We start from the raw sequence: 22,741 nt of genomic DNA on the forward strand, positions 1-22,741 counted from the left end.
GCTGGAAGCTCCCGTGTGGAGCTGTCGTAGGCAGGGTGCGACTGGCTCATTGAGGAAAAAGGGAATCGTTTTCTTTAGCTAAGGAAGACATCCTGTTATATTCCTTTTGTTCCCTGTTTTTCATTGATCGCCGGCTCTGCCTTGGAGAGGAGAGCAGCTCGGAGGGTGCAGAGCTCTGAAGGCTGCAAGAATGACTGGAGCCCACTTTAACTCTCACACTGATTGGTCAGTTCGATTGAGACTTATGAAAACAGTCACCCAAAACCTTCTTTTAAAATCGTGCTGTAGTTTCACATAGCCCTCTTGTGCACAGATTTCTGCAGGGTCGATTTTTCATTCGGGTGCAGTTTGCTCGAGATACCTTTATGTTTAATTTTTTTGTTGTTTCTATCCAGATAAAGTAGGCCATTTTGGTGACAAATTTCTTTGCAGACATAAGCTACTAGCTTACACGTATAGATACAGCACTTTACAATACATTCTCAATGATTTCTGCTCATAAGTTGTAGAATGCCAAGTTGTTCAACTTAGAATAATGATTCCTAACTGGTTTTGGATCTGAGTCTTTAAAAAGGACCATCAGTAGATGGATGCTTAACTGTATTATTACTTTGATAATTTAAGTGCTTTGTGCATTAGCACGTTTCATGCACTAAGTCTAAAACTGTGACAGTGAAAGGAAAAGACAATGAAAAGAAAACAATCAAAATCAGCCTGCACACTATTCTAAGAGATTGTGGCATCTGCTTTGAGGATAATGCATTTCACATCCAAGAAGAAGGGCATTCTGCACCATATCAAAATATGAATTAGTAAACATTGTGCAATGTTGTATCTGTAAGACAAACCGTAAACATCTTCATTTGAGCCTTTAAAGCGATTTCATTAAAGAAGCACTGTCCCAGAAGTTGTTAAATGTATAAACACTTTTCTGATTGGCTTAAAAATTTAGACACAGGAAGTGGATTGTATCTAATAACTGATGAGTGGAGACATGGTTGTCATGGAAACCGAGAGGAGTAACCCCACCCCACCCCCACTACACATACATACTCTACCATGACCACCACTTAAAAAGAAACAAAAACAAAAACAAAACCTGCATGTCATCACAGATGCCTGGAGAACATGTTGGCTTCCGTAAGCTTTCCCACAGCATCTGTTGAAACCTGAGATCGTGCCTGTCAAATCAAGGTCATTTTACAGCAACAACCCAAAATGTGGTCTCCTAGATTTCATAACTGTATTTTTATTGGAAATATTTGAGGAAACAGCCTTAGACCAAGGATGAGCCCCCAGGCTTACTTTGCATTTTGCCACCTCTGAGCTGTGCAAGGGAAGGCTGAGAACAATGTATTTGAACACTGAATTGTGGAATCAAACTGATTTGTGTGTCTACTGTTAGAGCAAAACTCTGTTGAGAGTCAGAAAGGTTAGAATGTTACCTGTGGATGAGGAGTCATCTGGGGAAGTTATAATGAGGTGTTTGTGTTTACAAGAGGGTTCAAAGTTGAACTCAAGCAATGGAACTTACAGACTGGTGGCCTTTTAGAACCCTGCTCTAAGGCTGCGTTTGTGTGTGGGGTGGTGGGGGTGGGGGTAGGGGGCTGAAGGGGAGGGATGAAGATTGCCTGGTAGTTTGGGAAATATAAGAGAGGGTGTTCTCAGAAGCTAACCAGGGAAAGGAAAATCTAAATGAAAATAAGAACTGCTTCATAATTGTCATTGTTATTATCCAGTTGACTTATGATAGAAAAGTTTCCCGTTTTGTGGATGGGGAAGAGTGCTTTTGTTTTTAGGATAATTGAGATGTTCCCAGTATCAAAATTGCAAATATTTCCAGTATCTTGGTAATGATTTCCATGAGGATTATATAGAAAAAAGTTTGGAGACCTCCCCTCTCCCTAGCCTCCACCCCACCCCCGGTTCATTTTGCTAAGCAAAAAATAACCAAAGAGGCCCTGTCCTAAATTTTGACTTTGAGGATCAACATTGAACCTTGTAAAATATAAAGCAAATACATTCCTTATATTTTTCTAATCTTGTTAATGGCAGTCTTCAGATTTTCTGTTCTTGATATTCATTAGAAATGTCTTCCTTCAAGTCATGGCAATTTAAAGCATTGAATAGCTTTATCTTAATTAATAATGGTCAGTTTTAAAACTTGTTCAATTAACAATTTGGTCTTTTTAAAAAGCAGAAGGCCAGGCGCTGTGGCTCAAGCCTGTAATCCTAGCACTTTGGGAGGCCGAGACGGGCGGATCGTGAGGTCAGGAGATCGAGACCATCCTGGCTAACACGGTGAAACCCCGTCTCTACTAAAAACTACAAAAAAACTAGCCGGGCGAGGTGGCGGGCGCCTGTAGTCCCAGCTACCTGGGAGGCTGAGGCAGGAGAATGGCGTGAACCCAGGAGGCGGAGCTTGCAGTGAGCTGAGATCCGGCCACAGCACTCCAGCCTGGGTGACAGAGCGAGACTCTGTCTCAACAAAAAAAAAAATAAATAAAAAATAAAAAAATAAAAAGCAGAAAATTTCCCTTATTTTCATCAACTAATTGCATGGGGAGTGGGGAGGAGAAGAGTCCTAACTCTATTTTAATGTTTATTTAATATTGTGCATGTATGCCATAGAAATATGTACTTTAGAAGTTAAATATTTGACAACATGGGATTATGAAATATATGCTAAATCACCCAGATATTTAACTGATTGGAACTTAGTAAAGAAGATTAAGTTTAATGGCACAACTGGTCTCTTTTAGCAAGGATTTCCTGTAGGGAGCTTTCTTATCTACCAGTGTGTTCCTTGGCAGGAAACGTGTCGGTTGCTTGTTTTTACAAACTGAAGGAAGTGAATGGGATTTGTTGGTTTCTAGAATCTACCTTCATTCTCTATTGTCTTTCAAATAGTTGGCTCAGAACACTTCATTTTGAAAGGGGCTTTGGAGGGGTACAATTCATTCTCTGCAAACCTGTGGCATTTAGGTTTATTTCTTTCTGGTTTTGGAATTAGGAAAATTGATCATGGTACGGCCATGTGCAACTTATTTTCCTAATACAAATGAACAAGATGTTCAATAGCATTCCAATTCATTTTCAGTTGTCAGCTAGTTACTCACATACTCACTGAAGCTGCTGTTTTTGGATGGCTATGCCAAATTTCTAATAATTATTCCAGAATACCAACCAAATGCCAGTGTCAATTTTGGATTAGTGTAGAGAGGTAAAGAGAAAGAGGCAGCTTCATTCTTCTCATTGCTTATAACAAAAGGTCCATAAAGAATACATGTCAGGTATATGCCATTCTCGCTGATAGAAAAAAAAAAAAATCGAAATTGGGGATGGGTCGGCTAAATCCAGTTTATAGTACACTTGAGAAAAATGAATTTTAACTTTGAAAGGATTTGCTGTGCAGAAGTCTGGATTAGTTTCTGAATGTTGAAAATGAGTATATTTAATTGCTTCAATTCATAGATGTTTCAAATTCTGGAAGAGGAGAAAAGGGTAAGCTTCTTTAAAGGAAAGTAAATGCATCCTCCTCCATTTGCAGAGAGCAGCCTGGTGAGGGAGGTTAAGGGTGCCTGAGGGAGACAGAACCATTTCTTGCAATGGTTTGCACACATTTTCGTAGACATCATTTTTGTTTTATACTTAGCACAAAATAGAATCTTATGCAAGACCCTCATGTATGAGTCAAATAAAAACAGAGCTGCTCTGAGGGAACTAGGAACCCAGAGCCTGCTGTTGTCACCTGGGTTATGCCCAGGGCACACTCTAGAACCCAGTACCACTGTGTACACAGTTTGCAAACCACTGCTTCTAAAATGTTCTCTAAAGAAGACCTTGGGGAATTGCTTGCAGAGCCCTGGAACCTGTTAGTGAAAGAGAGAACTTTTGCCTTGACAATTTAAGAGGCCGCTTGTGCCCATAGTGAGTAGGGAAAAGATGGCAATTAGTGATGTGATACAGTGTACCCTAGGAAGCCTATGTACATAGAGAAAAAAATGACTGGCCACAAGCATGAAAGAGCCCTAGCTCAGTCTATAATAAGAGGGAAGGCATATTTTTAGGGGTTACTTATAAACCAGGGCCCCTTTTATTTATAAATTATAGGAACATCATATGGGGATGTTTGAGATTCGTTGGTTATAATTTTGCTGGAATACATGGCTTTATTCTGTCACCACCTCAAGATCTGTTCTATCACTGTTATTCTATTAGTCAGTGAAAATAATTTCATATGAAGTGTCATTCATGAAATGAAAATTTGCCAAGCTATATAAATCTGCTTGGCAGACTCAGTAGTGTTTTGAGTGTTGAGTAAAATGATAACACACAGATGATATTTGCATATCATCAAATATATTCACATTATCTCCTCAATGATGAGATTGTTCTGAAATGGCAGTATTGAGATCGGGCTCAGTTTTCCCCCTTCCATCCCAGAAGCTGTCAGTATTGAGGATTTCTAGGGGTGGCAAACAGAGGAATCCCCTTCAGTTCCCCTCTTGATTTTCACGATCACTAGATTCACCTATGCCTGGTATGGAGGTGAGAAATCAGGAGACTCTTTATTCAGGCAAACCATAGTAGAACTGTGCTGCTCATGGCCACAGCCAACCTCTCTGCATTGTTTCTCAGAGGCAGCTCAGTTGAGAAGTCTATAGAAGTAGAAAGAACAGACCCCTCTGTACATTCTCCTGTTACTTTCATTGTGCTTGCCATGTTTCTACTACCTGCATGGGGTTAGAGATGACAATTAAAATAATAAGTTTTCCAGGAAGCCACAGATCTTCCAGCAATTTTGCTGGGAAAAATATATATATAAAATATTTCCTTTACAAAGATGAAATGAGCATAAGGACCAAATACTTGGCTGTGGTAATGATGAAATGATCGAAATGATCGTGGTTAACTATTGAATTGTGTTGACTGACGCTTTTCATGTTGAGGCTGTTTAAAGCTATCTCCTTCCTCCTCCCACCTGCGTTTCAAAGAAGAATGAGTGTGTAACCAACAGAACCGTCCCAGGGTGTATTCATGATAATGGAGCAGTGATTCTTTGGGAGTGAGCATTAAGCTCCCATGGTTTGGGGGACTTTCTTTTTGAACTGAAGGATACATGCCAGTTACCAGGACCTTGCTGAAGTTGCTAACAGATGGCTTTTCCAAATGTGTGCCTAGAACCTTTGCAGTGCCTTTGCAGGTGCCACTTTCTTAAGGTTCAGAGAGTAGCAGGTCCCACTTGGAGATAAATTTTAGTATGTTATACAAGTTTAGATTTTAGATAATGTAAGAGTTTTTTTTTTTTTTTGACACAGAATCTTGCTCTGTCACCCAGGCTGGAGTGCAGTTGGGCGATCTCAGCTCACTGCAGCCTCCGCCTCCCGGGTTCAAGCGATCCTCCTGCCTCAGCCTCCTGAGTAGCTGGGATTACAGGCGTGTGCCACCACACCTGGCTAATGCATTTTTAGTAGAGATGGGGTTTCACCATGCTGGCCAGGCTGGTCTCGAACTCCTGACCTTGTGATCTGCCCGCCTCGGCCTCCCGAAGTGCTGGGATCACAGGCGTGAACCACTGTGCCCGGATTTCTTTCTTTCTTTTTTTTTTTTTGAGGCAGGGTCTCACTCTGTCACTCTGTTACCCAGGCTGAAGTGCAGTGGTGCAGTCAGGGCTCACTGCAGCCTTGAAATCCCGGGCTCAAGCAGTCTTCCCACCTCGACCTCCTGAGTGGCTGGGACCACAGGTGTGTACCACCATGCCTGGCTAATTATTTATTTTTGTAGAGATGGGGTCTCCCTATGCTCCCCAGACTGGTCTTAAACTCCCAAACTCAAGTGATCCTCCTACCTCGGCCTCCCAAAGTGCTGGGATTACAGGTGCGAGCCACCACACCCAGCCAGTTTAAGAGATCTTGTTGCACTCTGAAATTTCCTAACTCAGCAAACTGAATACTTTTGCAGTCTTTAAAATAAAACAGTGACTCTATAATGACTATTTAATAAATGTCTCTAAATTAAGGCCATCATGTTGTTTCTTGTGACTAGATTCAGTATTTAGAATGGCCTCTTGACACTTCTGGGGAAGTGTGGCAGTATTGGGTGATACAGAAAAATCACATCATACTAGCGAGGGGCCTTCATTTATCAGATGCTGCTCTCTGCATTATTTTATTTGGTTTTCTTTCTTTCTTTTTTTTTTTTTTGAGATGGTGTCTGGCTCTGTCGCCCAGGCTGGAGTGCAGTGGCCGGATCTCAGCTCACTGCAAGCTCCGCCCCCCGGGTTTACGCCATTCTCCTGCCTCAGCCTCCCGAGTAGCTGGGACTACAGGCGCCCGCCACCTCGCCCGGCTAGTTTTTTGTATTTTTTAGTAGAGACGGGGTTTCACCATATTAGCCAGGATGGTCTCGATCTCCTGACCTCATGATCCCCCGTCTCGGCCTCCCAAAGTGCTGGGATTACAGGCTTGAGCCACCGCGCCCGGCCTATTTGGTTTTCATATTAACTTAATAATACTGCTACTAATACCTAATGATAAGATGCATTAATGTCCCATTCTACAGATGAAGAAACCAAGGCAACTGTGTTCCCAGAGTCACACATTCTTTGGTACCCGCCTATTAATAGTTCTCACTGTCTAGTCCCCTGACTCCAAATCCCAGGCTTTCCCCTGAGACTCACCACCTCACAACTATTCCCCTGACTGTTTCTATCCCAGGGTTGAAGACTTCCCCTTCCACACTGAAAATGGAGTTCCCTTCAGGGGGGGAAAAATATGCAGGATGGGTTGGGGAATATTTGCTGTAATTCCCACCGGAAATAGGATTTTGCTTCTTGACATTCTGTGTTCTCACGTCTGACCATTAGTGATGGAAGGGGCTTTTTAGATCCCTTGTCAGTGATTATTTTTATTTGTCTTCACCTTTTGATTTTCTCTTCATCCACCCCTGAGCACATTTACCTACTTGGTAAATGAAAAGTCCTAATTCCAGAATTACCCAAGATTATACCCAGTCTAACTGGGTATAACTGGCAGCATGTCTAATACACAAAACAGACTTCCTCGACAGCACTCACTTTTTTTTTTTTTTTTTTTTTTTTTGAGGCGGAGTCTCACTCTGTGGCCCGGACTGGAGTGCAGTGGCCAGATCTCAGCTCACTGCAAGCTCCGCCTCCCGGGTTTACGCCATTCTCCTGCCTCAGGCTCCCGAGGAGCTGGGACTACAGGCGCCCGCCACCTCGCCCGGCTAGTTTTTGTATTTTTAGTAGAGACGGGGTTTCACCGTGTTAGCCAGGATGGTCTCGATCTCCTGACCTCGTGATCCACCCGTCTCAGCCTCCCAAAGTGCTGGGATTACAGGCTTGAGCCACCGCGCCCGGCCGACAGCACTCACTTTTACACTTGGTCTGAACGGCTCGACAAACTCAGGTGCGCAGATACACTGACATCTCCTTGATTTCTTTCAGAATAAGAAAAAACTGACTTAAGTCAGCAGGTCAGCAAGATTTTCAGTCTTCTTTTAGGGGCTCGCCTCTACCCCTAAATCATACAAAGTCTACAGAGACCAAGTTAGGGTGGGGTTCAGCTTGATGTTTTCATAGAGTATAGGGGAAACTTACAAATTAAATCATCACTGGGTGTGCCACTGTGCCTCGTATACGTGTGAGCAGCTGGAACCAGCAATGGAACAGATGTAGATATTTTCAGTGAAACATGTGTCTGCTGCTTTTCTCATTCTCTTAAAGAGATCAGGTGAATGATCACAACTGGATGGAACTAATTAATATTTCACAGGTCTGATTTCACATATTTCACATGTATGAAATTATTTTAAAGAATTAATCAAGGAAAATGCCAAAGACATCTGCACAAATTGGGGGAAACAAATCGTCCTCACGTTCATTCAGTGAGCAGTTATCAGGCACCTACTGCATACCAGGAAGTGTGCCTCTATGATAGGGATACGAGGGTGAAGAAATCATTCCCAGACAGACTATCCCCTGTTCTGCAACTCTCATAGGCTTCTTAACTGGAAATGTCTCCAAATGTGGCTCTTTTGAAGTTCATATTCTAAGCAGATATAGACAGACTGAAGTGCCACCTTCCTGAGATCCTTCCTGGAGATATTATGCCTTTGGTTTTAATTTAGAAACAGACCCTGCAAGGAGGATTGAAGGGTGGATGGTTTACTTGGGAGACCATCCCAGGAAGACACCAGTAGGTGCAGGAGAGGGAAATGAGGAAGGGAAGGCAGCCAGTCATGAGTTATCCCATCAGATCCACTGTGGGTGGTGGAACTCAGCCGCACTGGGACACGTGGGGCGCCTATGCCAACCACGCTGCTTTCGATCATGGGTTGAAGACTGCTCTCGGCATGTTGATCCCAGTACTTGAGATCTATGAAAGCTGTCAGAGTAGTCTTCAGCCAGAGAAGGTTCTCAGGGACTTCTTGATGCCATTGGTAGCAGCTGGCAGTTGGGCTGGCGTGCCCTGAGATGGTAAAGCCTGAAAGCCACGTGGCCAGGCCATCAGCAGGTTCTGCTACCACTCTTTCCTCTTCAGCTCCTTCTACAGTCTTGCAACTATAGATGTTTTAGAATAATCATCTTTAATAGTCCCTTTAAGCTTCAACATGAAGATCCTGTCAGAGTGGTTTTTCAGTCTGAAAAATGGGACCAAGAGGAGTGGCACAAGTTCAGAGGTAAGCATTCAGGCAGACATTATCCATAAGGGCCGCCATTTTTTTCTCCCTTGGTTACAACCATTATCCTTATTTCCCAGGCTAGAAAACTTGGACCCCCCCTCGCATGTATCTAATTTATCCCCAGGGCTTCTTGTTGCTTTCTTTAAAATCCACCCCTTCTTCATCTCCACAACCTTTACTGGTGCTTCCCTCCAAAAAAACTACGAGTGACCTTGATTGTGCTCTGGAAGACTTCTGTCCCTAAAACTCTCTTGAAATACGGGCTTTGAAGTTAGACTTCCTGTTCTCAGACCCCCTCTTGCCACTTAACAGCTGTGTGACTTTAGGCGAGTTACTTAATCTAAGACTCAAGCCTTAGGTAATATTTCCATAAGTACTATGGAAATAAAACTCAGTAATGTGGAAATCCTGAAAGGATTATTGGGAGGACTAAATCATGAGTCCCTGAAAAGCACTTGGCACGGAGCCTGGCACGTGGTTGCAACTCAAATTATTGTAGCTATTTTTATTGTTATGTTGTCAATGTTGTTGTGTTCCTTGTCTACTAAGAACCTTGATGCCAGTCTGGGCAACGTGGCAAAACTCCATCTCTATAAAATACAAAAATTAGCTGGGTGTGGTTGTGTGCACCTGTGGTTCTAGCTACTCGGGAGGCTTGATGTGGGAGGATTACTTGAGCTTGGGAGGTTGAGGCTGCAGTGAGCCAAGATTGTGCCACTGCACTCCAGCTTGGGTGACAGAGCGAGACCCTGTCTCAAAAAAGAACCTTGATGACTTCTCATTGCCCAGTCTACCAAGTCTCTCTTTTTCTGCCTAACTTTCAAGTTCTTTTAGAATCTTGCCCCACTTATTACTGCTCAGAGAATGTCCCAGGATCTAGTTGGTGTCTCTTCACCCCTGAACTTGCTGTGGTCCTTCTAGCTCCCCAGCCTTTGTGCATCTTGTTCCCTGGCCACAACCTTCTTCCTCTATGTTGTATGGTCACCACTTTCATTCATTGGAAAACTCCAATGTGCAGAGAAAATGCAGTTTGTTCATTTTGTCTACAGTGAGCCTTCCTCCCCAACACACAGCCACTGATCGTCAAGAGAAAGAATAACTTTTGATCACACCCATTAAAAAACTTAGTTGGATCTGCTAATCCAAACAGTTCCTTAAGATAATTCTAGTCTTCCTAGGAAAACAATGCTTATTCCCCCAGGTTGTCTCACCTACCCCACCCCCAGTTATTGGCCTATGATAGTGTGTGTGGGAAGGAATGTCAACCTTGCCCTTCCGTTTATTTAGTATGAAGGAGGAACAAACTCAGGGTCCCTAGGCTCGGTGGCCTCTGGTCTTGGAGGCAAGGTTTCTTGCCTTCTGGGAGCTGCTTGTTTAGCTATATTAGAAGTTGAAGTCTGTGGTTTTATAACACATAGTCTAGTCTAGTGCTTTTCAAAGACCTACAGTAAGATATAGATACATTGTGTACACCACATATATGTATGTATATTGTGGATAGATGAAACTACAGTTTTTATAATATAGCATATATAGGCTGGGCGCCGTGGCCCAGGTGGCCCACGCCTGTAATTCCAGCACTTTGGGAGGCCGAGGAGGGGGGATGATGAGGTCAGGAGATCGAGACCATCCTGGCTAACATGGTGAAACTCTGTCTCTACTAAAAAAATACAAAAAAATTGTTGGGCGTGGTGGCGGGCGCCTGTGGTCCCAGCTACTCGGGAGGCTGAGGCAGGAGAATGGCGTGAACCTGGGAGGCGGAGCTTGCAGTGAGCCGAGATCGTGCCACTACACGCCAGCCTGGGCAACAGAGCGAGACTCCCTCTCAAAAAAAAAAAAAAAAAAGAGGAGATTGAGCCCATCCTGGCCAACATGGTGAAACCCCAACTCTACTAAAGATACAAAAATGGGCCGGGCGCGGTGGCTCAAGCCTGTAATCCCAGCACTTTGGGAGGCCGAGACGGGCGGATCACGAGGTCAGGAGATCGAGACCATCCTGGCTAACACGGTGAAACCCCGTCTCTACTAAAAAAATACAAAAATTAGCCGGGCGAGATGGCGGGCGCCTGTAGTCCCAGCTACTCGGGAGGCTGAGGCGAGAGAATGGCGTAAACCCAGGAGGCAGAGCTTGCAGTGAGCTGAGATCCGGCCACTGCACTCCAGCCTGGGCGACAGAGCGAGACTCCGTCTCAAAAAAAAAAAAAAAAAAAAAAAAAAAAAAATAAAGATACAAAAATTAGCTGGATGTGATGGTGTGTGCCTGTAGTCCCAGCTACTTGGGTGGCCCAGGCAGGAGAATTGCTTGAACTTGGAAGGCAGATGTTGCAGTGAGCCAAGATTGCACCACTGCACTCCAGCGTGGTGATAGAGTGATACTCTGTCTAAAAAAAAAAAGATAGCATGTATAGTTGAAGCATAAATTTTACAAGATTTTGTCATTCTTGCTACACTTAATCCAGCTTGACCTACTCCATTCTATTTTAGGGAAAGAAAGATTGGTTTGGTTCCAATAAGTGATCCACGGTTTGCTAAATATGTTAGCCTGGTCATCCTCTTGGCTTTATCAGAACTTATGTGGCACTCCCTGCTGACTAGGTCCCACCTCTGTGCCCATGGGCAGCAAACTTGAGTCTTTTTTTTTTTCAAGACAGGGTCTCGCTCTGTCTTCCAGGCTGGAGTGCAGTGGGGCCATCTTGGCTGATTGCAACCGCCATCTCCCGGGTCCAAGCGATTCTCCTGCTTCAGCCTCCTGAGTAGCTGGGATTACAGGCATGCACCACCACACCCGGCTCATTTTTTGTATTTTAGTGAAACCCAACAGGGTTTCACCATGTTGACCAGGCTGGTCTCGAACTCCCGACCTCAAGTGATCCGCCCGCCTCGGCCTCCCAAAGTGCTGGAATTGCAGGCATGAGCCACCGGGCCTCACCCAAACTTGAGTCTTATCCACTCCCTCTATCCAGCCACTGACTTGGTAGTATTTGAATGGGGTCCCCTCTGCAGGCCACAACAGGTCTTGAGGCAAGCTCACTGTTCTCCAGCATCTTAATGCCTTCTGTTTGCAAAAGTGGCTGTACCAGTTAACACCCTCACTAACATTAAGTGTCTCTGTTGTTTCATATTCTTACTGATATTTAATATTGTCAGACTTGGCTGGGTGTGGTGGCTCACGCCTATAATCCCAGCACTTTGGGAGGCCGAGGCAGGCGGATCATGAGGTCAGGAGATCGAGACCATCCTGGCTAACACGGTGGAACCCTGTCTCTGGCGCCTGTAGTCCCAGCTACTCGGGAGGCTGAGGCAGGAGAATAGTGTGAACCTGGGAGGTGGAGTTTGCAGTGAGCCGAGATCACGCCACTGCACTCTAGCCTGGGGAACAGAGCGAGACACCGTCGTCTCAAAAAAAAAAAAAAAAAAAAAAAAGAACAAAAAAACCAACAAAAATATTGTCAGACTTTAACATTTTTGCCAATTTATTAGGTGTGAAATAATCTCATTGTCATTTTAATTTTAATTTTCTTGGTTATTAATAAGCTTAAGCATCTTATGTTTATTGGTCGTACATGTTTCTCCACTTAAAAAATACCTGTTTGGCTGTTATATTTCAGTCTTCAGTCAACCCAGAATTGTTTTTTCTGTATAGTGTGAGGTAGCTATACAGTTTTATTTTTTTATTTTATTTTATGTTTTTGAGACTGAGTCTTGCTCTTGTTGACCAGGCTGGAGTGCAGTGGTACAATCTCGGCTCACTGCAACCTCTGCCTCCCAGGTTAACGCTTCCCCTGCCTCAGTCTCCTGAGTAGTTGGGATTACAGGCATGCACCACCGCACCCAGCTAATTTTTGTACTTTTAATAGAGTTAGGGTTTTCCCTATTGGCCAGGCTGGTCTCGAACTCCTGACCTCAGCTGCTCCACCCTCCTCGGCCCCCCCAAGTGCTGGGATTACAGGTGTGAGCCACTGCACCTGACTACAGTTTTATTTTTATACTACACACACACACTCCAAATTTTGCACATATATTAGATACATATGTTCAGGTGTGAGAAGTCCTATAATTCTCTTTATCAATTTTTTTTTTTTTTTACTGGCTTCAATGCTCAATCTTGATCTTATCAAATTTTGGTATCAATGTTTTTCTATCCTTTTAAAATAAGTCAAAGAGTTTTTCTATTGTCTGGCATAGTCTGTATAAGACTAGAATTATGTATACCTCAAAATAGTAGTTACCTTCTGATAGTAGTCATCTGTTTATCTGGAAGTGGTATTTTCTTTTAGGAAGATTGCAACTACTAATTCAATTTATTTTGTAGTAAGACTAATCTGGTGTTCTATTGCTTTTTGAATCCATTTTACCAATTTATGCATTTCTAGGAATTTGTTGATTTCATCTCAGTTTTAACATTGGGAGGCATAGTGATTGTTTATAATAGCCTCTAATTCTTATTTTTAATCTCTATGCTATCACAGTTTTTCATTTGTGATATCATTTATATGCTTGCTTACTTTTTTTTTAATCTCATAGATTACATATTATCATTTTAAACTATATGGGGCACTACCACACCTGGCTAGTTTTACTTTTTAGTAGAGATGGGGTCTTGCCATATTGCCCAGGCTGGTCTCGAATTCCTGGGCTCAAGGGATCCTCCTGCATTAGTCCCTCAAAGTGCTGTTATTACAAGTGTGAGCTACTGCGTTCAGCCTCTTTTTAATTTCCGTTTGTATCTTTATTCTTCTTACACTTTTGTGTCTAATAGAGTAAAAAACTTCTATTTTTCTGACAGCTTAGTTAATTACTTTTGAAGTTTTCATTTCTAATATGTTAATAAAAACATATTTCTTCTAATATAAATAACTCTTCGTGTCCTAATATTTAAGCTGCATTTTTTATATATGACATGTACAATGTAGCTGGATATTGTTTTGTGCAGTCTAAAAATAATTGTCTTTTAACTGAAATACATAATGCATTTATATTTATTGTAGTTACATGTATATTCTAATTTATTCCTTCATTTTATTTCCATTTTTCCTGCCTCTTCCATATTTCTTTTTCTTTATTTCTTGCTTTCTTTTGAATTATTTTGTCTTATTTTATATGTTCTATAGTAGTTTGGAAGTTTTATTCTCTATTATGATTCACTTAGTGGTCCTCTAGATATTTTATTTCTAGATCTTTTTCTAGTAGTTCTTTAGAAATTTTAGCATGCAGGCCGGGCGCGGTGGCTCAAGCCTATAATCCCAGCACTTTGGGAGGCTGAGACGGGCGGATCACTAGGTCAGGAGATCGAGACCATCCTGGCTAACACGGTGAAACCCCGTCTCTACTAAAAAATACAAAAAACTAGCCGGGTGAAGTGGCGGGTGCCTGTAGTCCCAGCTACTCGGGAGGCTGAGGCAGGAGAATGGCGTAAACCCGGGAGGCGGAGCTTGCAGTGAGCTGAGATCGGGCCACTGCACTCCAGCCTGGGCGACAGAGCCAGACTCCGTCTCAAAAAAAAAAAAAAAAAAAAAAGAAATTTTAGCATGCATACTTATCAAAGCCTAAAGCCAATTAGTATCTTTCCTCTCCTCTCAAACAATGCAAGGACATTACACCACTTAACTCCAGTCACTGCTCCACCAATTTAGGTTTCGATTTTGCCCAGTGTTTTAGTTTTATCTTTTTTTTTTTTAATCTCACAGATTACATATTATTTTAAACCAGAAATATTTGTTCAGAAATACCCATATGTATGTTTACTACATTCTTGGCTTATAATTCCTTCCCCCAACCCACCCCTTCATCACTTCTCTTAGGTTTCATTTAGTGAGGATAAATTGATGGAAAACTCTTTCAGCTGTTGTTCACTGGAAAAATGTCCATTTCCCCCTTGTTCTTAAAAAAGAATCTTGCTAGGTATAAAATATATTTTTGCCAGGTATAAAATTACGGTTATTTTCTCTCAGCCTATTAAAGATGCTCAATTGTTTTCTGACTTCCACTGCTGATAAATCAATGCTAAGTCTTATTGTCATTTGTGTTGAAGGTGTTGTTCCTTCAAGAGTACTTTACGACTGTTTTTTAAGATATTTTCTTTGTTTTTGGTGTTTGGCAATTTTATCATAAAGTGTTCGGATGCCAATTTATTTTTATGTGTTTATTTTGCTTGGGGGTTTTGGGACTTTATCATTTTGTGGATTGGCTTTCTCATCAGAACTGGAAGATTCTTAGACTGCAATTCTTGCTTTGTACTCTTTCTCATCTAATTCCAGATTTGAGATTAAGCATATGTTAGACCTCTGTTCTGTCTTTTTGATGCTTTAGCTTCTCTGTCATCTTTTCTATCTCTATATTTCTATGTACTGCAGTCTAGATAATTTATTCAGTTTTTTTCCCCCTCTGGTTTCCTGTGTCTAATCTATCTGATCTAGTTCAATTCTTATATACTTGTTCCCTGTTATTTATTTAAACAATATTTTATGTTCTGTGTCTGATCATTTTAAAGTTCGAAGTGTTTGTTGGCCTGTTTCTCCTCTCTACTGTTTTCCCTGGTTGTTGTTCATGGTGTTTTGTTTTGCTTTGTTTTTGGAAACTTTATTAGTGGGAATTCTTTATCAGTGGGTTGGAGTTGAAAGTGAGTTTCTCTAGAATTTGCATTTGTTTTTTGTCAGGTTCCTGGGATCATTATCAACCTGCAAAGGCAAGGACTTAAAATTCTCAACTTGAGGTTTTGGGGACAAAACAGGTAATCAGTTTGTCCCGTAAACTCTCGTGAGGACTACCTTGTGGTTACACATTTTTAGTAAAGACTTTTCCATTTCTACTTAGCACTTGTTTTTGAGACAGGCAGTTTAAAGTCCTCTCTGTAGCTGGATGCCTCTTATTATACACTCTATCTTGGTGGGCCTTTGTAAATGTCACCAAGTTTATCTGCTTTCCCCTGTGTCCTGCTAAGTTGTAAAAACAGAAGCTCAGGTTCTCCCAGTTTGTTAAATGCCTTCAAGGTGAAAACTAATATAAGCATTCTGTTCAGAGAGTGCCTTATTTTTTTGTGTGAACTCATGAATATGTTTCAAACTATTTTTGAGAAAATATTTTGTCCAGCATGTTTGGTTGTTTTCAGTTGGATGATTGGACAGGTACTTACTCTGCCATACTACCAGAAAAGAAACTTACATCCTTCTTTCTCTTTGTATTTCTTCTTTAATAATATTAATATATTAATATATCCTGAAACACATGAATTCCTTTGGCCAACTATGGTACGGATCATATGTGCAGAAAGCAATAGAGAAAAAAGTGTAGTCCTTATTTTCAAATGATCACTTCCTTCTGCAGGTATTCAGGGGTATTTTAAGTTCCAACATATTAGTTGAGGTAATCCCTGCTTCTTTGACAAAACCAAAATGGTGCCATGAATCAAAACAATAGAAGTTGTTTCTTACATGCCCAAATAGGTGACCTGATTAGTGGATACCTCTCTTTCAGGTTTTAGCGAGCCAACTACTTGGCATTTTAGGACTCTGTCATTTTCAACGCATGGCTCCAAGGTCACGGTGCTTATTTGGGGCTGGTTATATTGGCTAGGCCCAGATGTGGCTCCGTTTTTTTTTTCCCTTTCCATTAGCTAGAACTTGGTAATGTGGCCACATCTGACTGCAAGGGAGATTGCTGGGAAGGTAGTCTCGGTGTTTGCCCAGGAAGAAGATGAAACAGGTTTGATGAACAGCCAGTCCATCTCTGCCACACATTTCCTCTCAGAAACCTCAGTCCACCCTTACTTTTCACTTCTCTGAGCTCTTAATTTACTTACAAAGAGCATTATCAACCTTAGGATTCAATTACCCCAAATCATTTTATGTTTGTATAATCTAAGCCACCAACTGTATAATACATTTCTTGAGGTGTGAATGTTGTACTTGACTTGAGGTGTGAATGTGTTCCTTGAGGTGTGAATGTTGTGCTGGACTTTTGAAAATGTCACCTGCCGGGTGCGGTGGCTCACACCTGTAATCCCAGCACTTTGTGAGTCTGAGGCGGGTGGATCACGAGGTCAGGAGTTCAAGACCAGCCTGGCCAAGATGGTGAAACCCCGTCTCTACTAAAAATACAAAAAATTAGCCGGGAGGCTGAGGCAGGAGAATTGCTTGAACTCGGAGGGTGGAGGTTGCAGTGAGCCGAGCCGAGATTGCGCTACAGCACTCCAGCCTGGGCGACAAAGCGAGACTCCGTCTCAAAAAAAAAAAATGTCACCTACCACTCAGTTTTGAGTGTACAGTGTGCTTTAAAAAAAATTAAGCCTCTGAATGAATGAAAATGTTCCTGTTCTAAGGAGATACCTGCTGACATATTTAGGGATGCAGACCATGCATTCAGGTTTTCTTTCTGTTTCTTTCGTGGTTTTTTTTTTTGACACAAAGTCTTGCTCTGTCACCCAGGCTGGAGTGCAGTGGTGTGATCTCGGCTCACCGCAACCTCCACCTCTCAAGCTTAACTGATTCTCCCACCTCAGCCTCCGAAATAGCTGGGACCACAGGTGTGCACCACCATGCCCAGCTAGTTTTTGTATTTTTTATGGAGACGGGCTTTCTCTATTTGCCTAGGCTCAGGTTTTCTTTAGGTTTGAAAGTTGCCAAAATAAAAATTTGGAGAAAAAGCTAAATCCCTGAAGGGGATTAGAAGGGACCCCACAAAAAATAGTGGAATTTCCATGGGGCATCAGGTTAGTCTGTCTCAGTTATTTCTTCTGAGATGTTATCTTGAAGTGAGCCCTTTCTGCTCCATCTGGATTGTTGTGAGAATTCATTCACTCCACCTGGAAATATTTGTTGAAGTCTATAGAGTGCTAGTACTTTTGAGGGGCTGGATGTAGGGAGTTAAGACCCTCCACCAGAGAGGATTAGATGAAGGAGAGTAGAAAAACAATAGAGAAGTAGGAAAAAAGAAAAAAAAAAAGAACTTGTACTCATTTTTCCTTTGGTTTTAGGCCTCCCATAAGAAGGCTGACCTATCTCCAGGCCAGTGTTGAGCACATCAACAAGCAGAGGAGTTTAGCTCTTGAATATTCCCCAGGGCCATAGATAATCTTAGCTGAACCAGACCCTAGGTTAAAATTGGCCTCAATATCACCCTGTACCTGAGTTTAACTAATTGCTTTGTTGCTAGGCTCAGTGTTTTCAATGCCTTATTTTTGTTTTCTGTTATTATTGGTCTTAATAAATGACAATGGCATATGGACCTAAGTTAAATTGTGGAATCATATTTTGTTTTCCTTTCACTGAGTACTTTTCTTTCTTCCCGCAGTGTACTATGGATGGGAAAACACAGTGACATTTTAGTAACTCTAATCTATTGTCCACTTGCTAGGATGCAAACACAATGCATGTGGCAAATTACTTTATATGCTGATAAAGCCTGTGTTTTGGAAAAATGTTGGAATGTTTGTATCCAAAACATTGTTTTGAATCAAGTCATCTAAAATATGCAGATTAAGAATAGGAAGTGGTATCCTGAATAGCATCGTCAAAATTCCAGGAAGGGTCAGGCTGCAAAACACAAGACATGGTGAGTTTATAATTAGGCATCAACGCTATTTTATTTGATTGAGCGTCTCCCTGGGCTTGACTCTGGCATTAGTCAGAGAACAGCTCTCCAGCCCAAAGGAGTTCACTTAAGAAGATGACCCAGGAGGTAAATCTAGCTCTCTCAGAAGCCAAGACAGAGAAAACCCTTTACTTATTATATTGTTTCCTTCATGGAATAAGGGATAGAATTTCTGCTAAATGAGAGCAAAATCCAGCATTTCTAATAAAATAGAAAAGGGAATACGGTGCAGTGCTCTTCTTGCGAATTGTACTCACTTTCTTTTCAAGTCTAAGGTTTCTCTATTTTTTCTGAAAAATTTCTGTCTTATTTGAAGGAGTTCCCAAAACTACACAAATGCACCAAGTCTCAGCTAAAGGGCATTAATAGTATATAGGGTCCAGGAACTGGCAGGCTCTAATAGTTCACTTCTTCTGTTAATGCAATGAGCCACTGAGTAGTCTCTTCCCACAATGAGTAAGGGTTTACTTCTGTCCTTAAAACCAAATAATTCAGTCACCATTAAAGGGAAGAGAGCAGACCTCCATATACTTGATGTGGCCAATGTGATTTTTAAATTGTTTTTGTTTAGGCAAAATAAAAATTTGGAGAAAATTTGTGTTTTATTTGCCAAAATGAAAATTTGGAGAAAAAGCTAAATCCCTAAAGGAGATTAGAAGGGGCCCTACAAACAACTGGCATTTCCATGGGGCATCAGATTAATCTGTCTCAGTTGTTTCTTCTGAAATGTTGAGTTGAAATGAGCCCTTTCTGATGCCTCTGGATTGTTAAGAGAATTCATTCACTCCATGCATAATTATTGGGATGACCATACAGTCTGACATGTTTATGATAGTTTTGTTTTATGCTTACTGCCCCCTCGTAATCACTAGTAGTGTCTGCTTTCATTTTCAAGAACATCCTGGTTTGATAAATTATGGTCACCTGACTTACAGTGGTAGTGCATACATTTAGCAACAGTAGATCAGGTTTGTTCTGATTAACTCTTCTGCTGAGAAAAGCTGCTCAACATTAAAAAGAAAAAAAAAAATCAGTTTGGAAACATTGGAGAGCCATCAGGGCAACGGGGAATTGCAGAACCAAGATCTGGGTTGGTGGGGTGAGTAAGGAGTGGCAGAAAACTCAAGACAGATGAACTCTGCTTTCGAGTTTTATCTTCTTGAGAAAAATTTCAGTTCAGAAAGTAGAGGCTAAGAGATTAAGAAACAGCATAGCTTTCAACAAGTTCATGGGGTTGAGGGTGTGGTAATTGTATTTAGGTACTGTGAAGGAGCAGAAGCCCTAGTAAACAACCTAGGCTTTCATTGAGAACCCTAAGTCTAGGTGAATCAGAAATACAACATAGGTACTGAAGCCAAAACCCGAATAATTTCAGATTAGTGCCCCTAGCCTAGATGCCTGCCTGAAACTAGAGTAAAAATTCTCTTTGGAGGAAGATGCTTTTCCCAGAAACTCATGTTATCACTGTAGTTTTTCATGTACTATATCTGTCAGTCAGTAGAAATAATAGACACAGGAGAAGACCAGATATTATAAAAAACCAATAAAAAAAAAACAGATTGGATATACCTACAAGAGGTCCAGATAATGGATTAATCAGATATGGTCCCTACCATAACTGTGATTAATATGTTTCAAGAATTAAAAGATAAGATTGAAAACTCTGCCAGAGAACTGAAAATTGTGCATAAGACCAGATAGACCTTCTGGAACTGAAATACACAATTACTGCAGTTAAAATCTAAATGAGTGAATTTTTTTGGGTGATGGAAATGCTCTAAGATTGGATTGTGGTGATGGTTATGGTTGCATAAATGAATTAATTACTAAAACCATTGAATATACACTTACAATGGGTGAATTTTATGGTGTGTACATTGTACTTTAAAAGTTAAACTTTAAAAAAACCAAATGAATTGGTTCAATAGAGTAGTTACAATTGAGGAGAGAGTTAGTGAACCAGAAGATAAAGCAGAAGAAAATATCAACAATAAAGCATTTAGAGGCTTTTAGATGGAAAATAAATATCAGATTATGAAAGACGTATTAAATATGGTGGAAAGGCCTAATATACATGTAACTGGAGGTTCAGCAGGAGAGGAGAGAGAAAGTGGGACATAAAAAATAATTGGAAAAAAGGGCTGGGTGTGGTGGCTCACACCTGTAATCCCAGCACTTTGGGAGGCTGAAGCGGGCAGATCACAAGGTCAGGAGATCGAGACCATCCTGGCTAACACAGTGAAACCCTGTCTCTACTAAAAATACAAACAATTAGCTGGCTGTGGTGGCAGGTGCCTGTAGTCCCAGCTACTCAGGAGGCTGAGGCAGGAGAATGGTGTGAACCCAGGAGGCAGAGCTTGCAGTGAGCTGAGATTGCTCCACTGGACCCCGGCTTGGGTGACAGAGCAAGACTCCATCTCAAAAAAAAAAAAAAAAAAAAGGAAAAAAATAGCTGAGATAGTTCTAAAACTAACAAATCACACAAAGCCACAGAATCCAGAAGTCCTAGGGCACCAAGCAGGATAAGTACAAAGAGTCAACATAGTAAAATTTCTGAAAACAAAACTAAAGAGAACAACATAGGGACAGCATGGTAACATTTATAAAACAAAAACAAAGAGAAAAGCTGAAAAGCATCAGGGTTGGGGAGTGGGTACCTCTTATCTTTAAAGGAAAAGTAAGACTGACAACTGACTTTTCAACTGAAACAATAGATGTCAGAAGGAAGTGGAATGCTATCTACAAATTGCTGAAAGAAAACAACTATTAACTATAAATTCTATCTCTGCCAGATTTTTCAAAAATGAAGCAAAATTAAAGATATTAAAAAATTATCATGAGACTGAGCATGGTGGCTCATGCCTGTAATCCCAGCATGTTGGGAGGCTGACATGAGAGGATCGCTTGAGCCCAGGAGTTTGAGACCACCCGGGGCAGCATAGTGAGAGCTTGTCTCTATTAAAAAATAAAAATAAATGAATGAATAATTTAAAAAATCATGAACAGATCTATACTAAAGGAAATATTCACTAAAGAGTATCCTTGGGACAGAAGGAAAATTATCCCAGATCAAAGCTCAGAAATGTAAGGAGGAATGAAGAGCAATAGAAATAAGAATTAGATGATAAGTTAAGGATGCATGTTTTAAACTCTAGATAATCTTTAAAAGAATGATGACAGAATATATAAATAACAAGCTAAGAAAGAGGGAAAATACAATAATAAAGAATACTTAAGAAATTCAGGCCAGGTGCACTGACTCACGCCTGTAATCCCAGCACTTTGGGAGGCTGACACAGGCGGATCATGAGATCAAGAGATCAAGACCATCCTGGCAAACATGGTGAAACCCCATCTCTACTAAAAATACAAAAGTTAGCTAGGTGTGGTGGCGTGCACCTGCAGTCCCAGCTACTCGGGAGGTTGAGACAGGAGAATCACTTGAACCTGGGAAGCGGAGGTTGCAGTGAGCTGAGATCCGCCACTGCACTCCAGCTTGGTGACAGAGCAAGACTCCATTTAAAAAAAAAAAGAGAAAAGAAATTCAAACAAGAATGAAAAATAGGAGAAAAAGGATCCTAGAATAGGTGAGAAAAGTAAAAAAATAGTAGAATAATAGATTTATATCAAATATCAGCCACTATATTAAATATAAATAGACTAAATAGTCAAATTAAAAGTCAAAAGATTATCAGATTGGATTTTTAAAACTATGCTTTAGAGAGACATACCTTTCTTATAAACACACAGAAAGGCTTGATATAAAAGAATGTAGCAAGATATACCATGCAAAAGAAAGACCGTATAGCTAACCCAAAGAAAGATTGTATAACTGTAAGTCAAGGAACACTGTTAGAGATAAAGGAGATATTCTTTTTTTTTTTTTTTTTTTTTTTTTTGAGACGGAGTCTTGCTCTGCCGCCCAGGCTGGAGTGCAGTGGCCGGCTCTCAGCTCACTGCAAGCTCTGCCTCCCGGGTTCACACCATTCTCCTGTCTCAGCCTCCCGAGTAGCTGGGACTACAGGCGCCCGCCTCGTCGCCCGGCTAGTTTTTTTTTTTGTGTTTTTTAGTAGAGACGGGGTTTCACCGTATTAGCCAGGATGGTCTCGATCTCCTGACCTCGTGATCCGCCCGTCTCGGCCTCCCAAAGTGCTGGGATTACAGGCTTGAGCCACCGCGCCCGGCAGGAGATATTTCATAATAAGAAAGATTCAATTCACTTATACTGCGCTCACTTGCTCTCTCTCTCATACACACACAAAATTATAAGACCTGCAAGAAGAAATACAGATATCTATATAGTTAGAAATTTTAAAACACCTCTTAGTAACTGATACAATCTAGAGACAATTAAAATAAATAAGGATATAGAAAATTTGAACAAAGTTAATTAACAAACATCATCTAATTATAAAACATTGCATCCAACAAATATAGAATAGATATT

General features: G+C 41.2%; 1 protein-coding gene across 6 annotated transcripts in view; it reads left to right on the plus strand.

Moving 5' to 3' along the window:
• FOXN3 (forkhead box N3) overlaps positions 1-22,741 on the plus strand; it is a 465,438-nt gene that overhangs the window by 1,097 nt on the left and 441,600 nt on the right. The gene's annotated exons all lie outside the window — the stretch shown is intronic.

This window comes from Trachypithecus francoisi, unplaced genomic scaffold (genome assembly GCF_009764315.1).
Source record: "Trachypithecus francoisi isolate TF-2019V2 unplaced genomic scaffold, Tfra_2.0 Lachesis_group3, whole genome shotgun sequence".
Lineage (NCBI taxonomy): Eukaryota > Metazoa > Chordata > Mammalia > Primates > Cercopithecidae > Trachypithecus > Trachypithecus francoisi.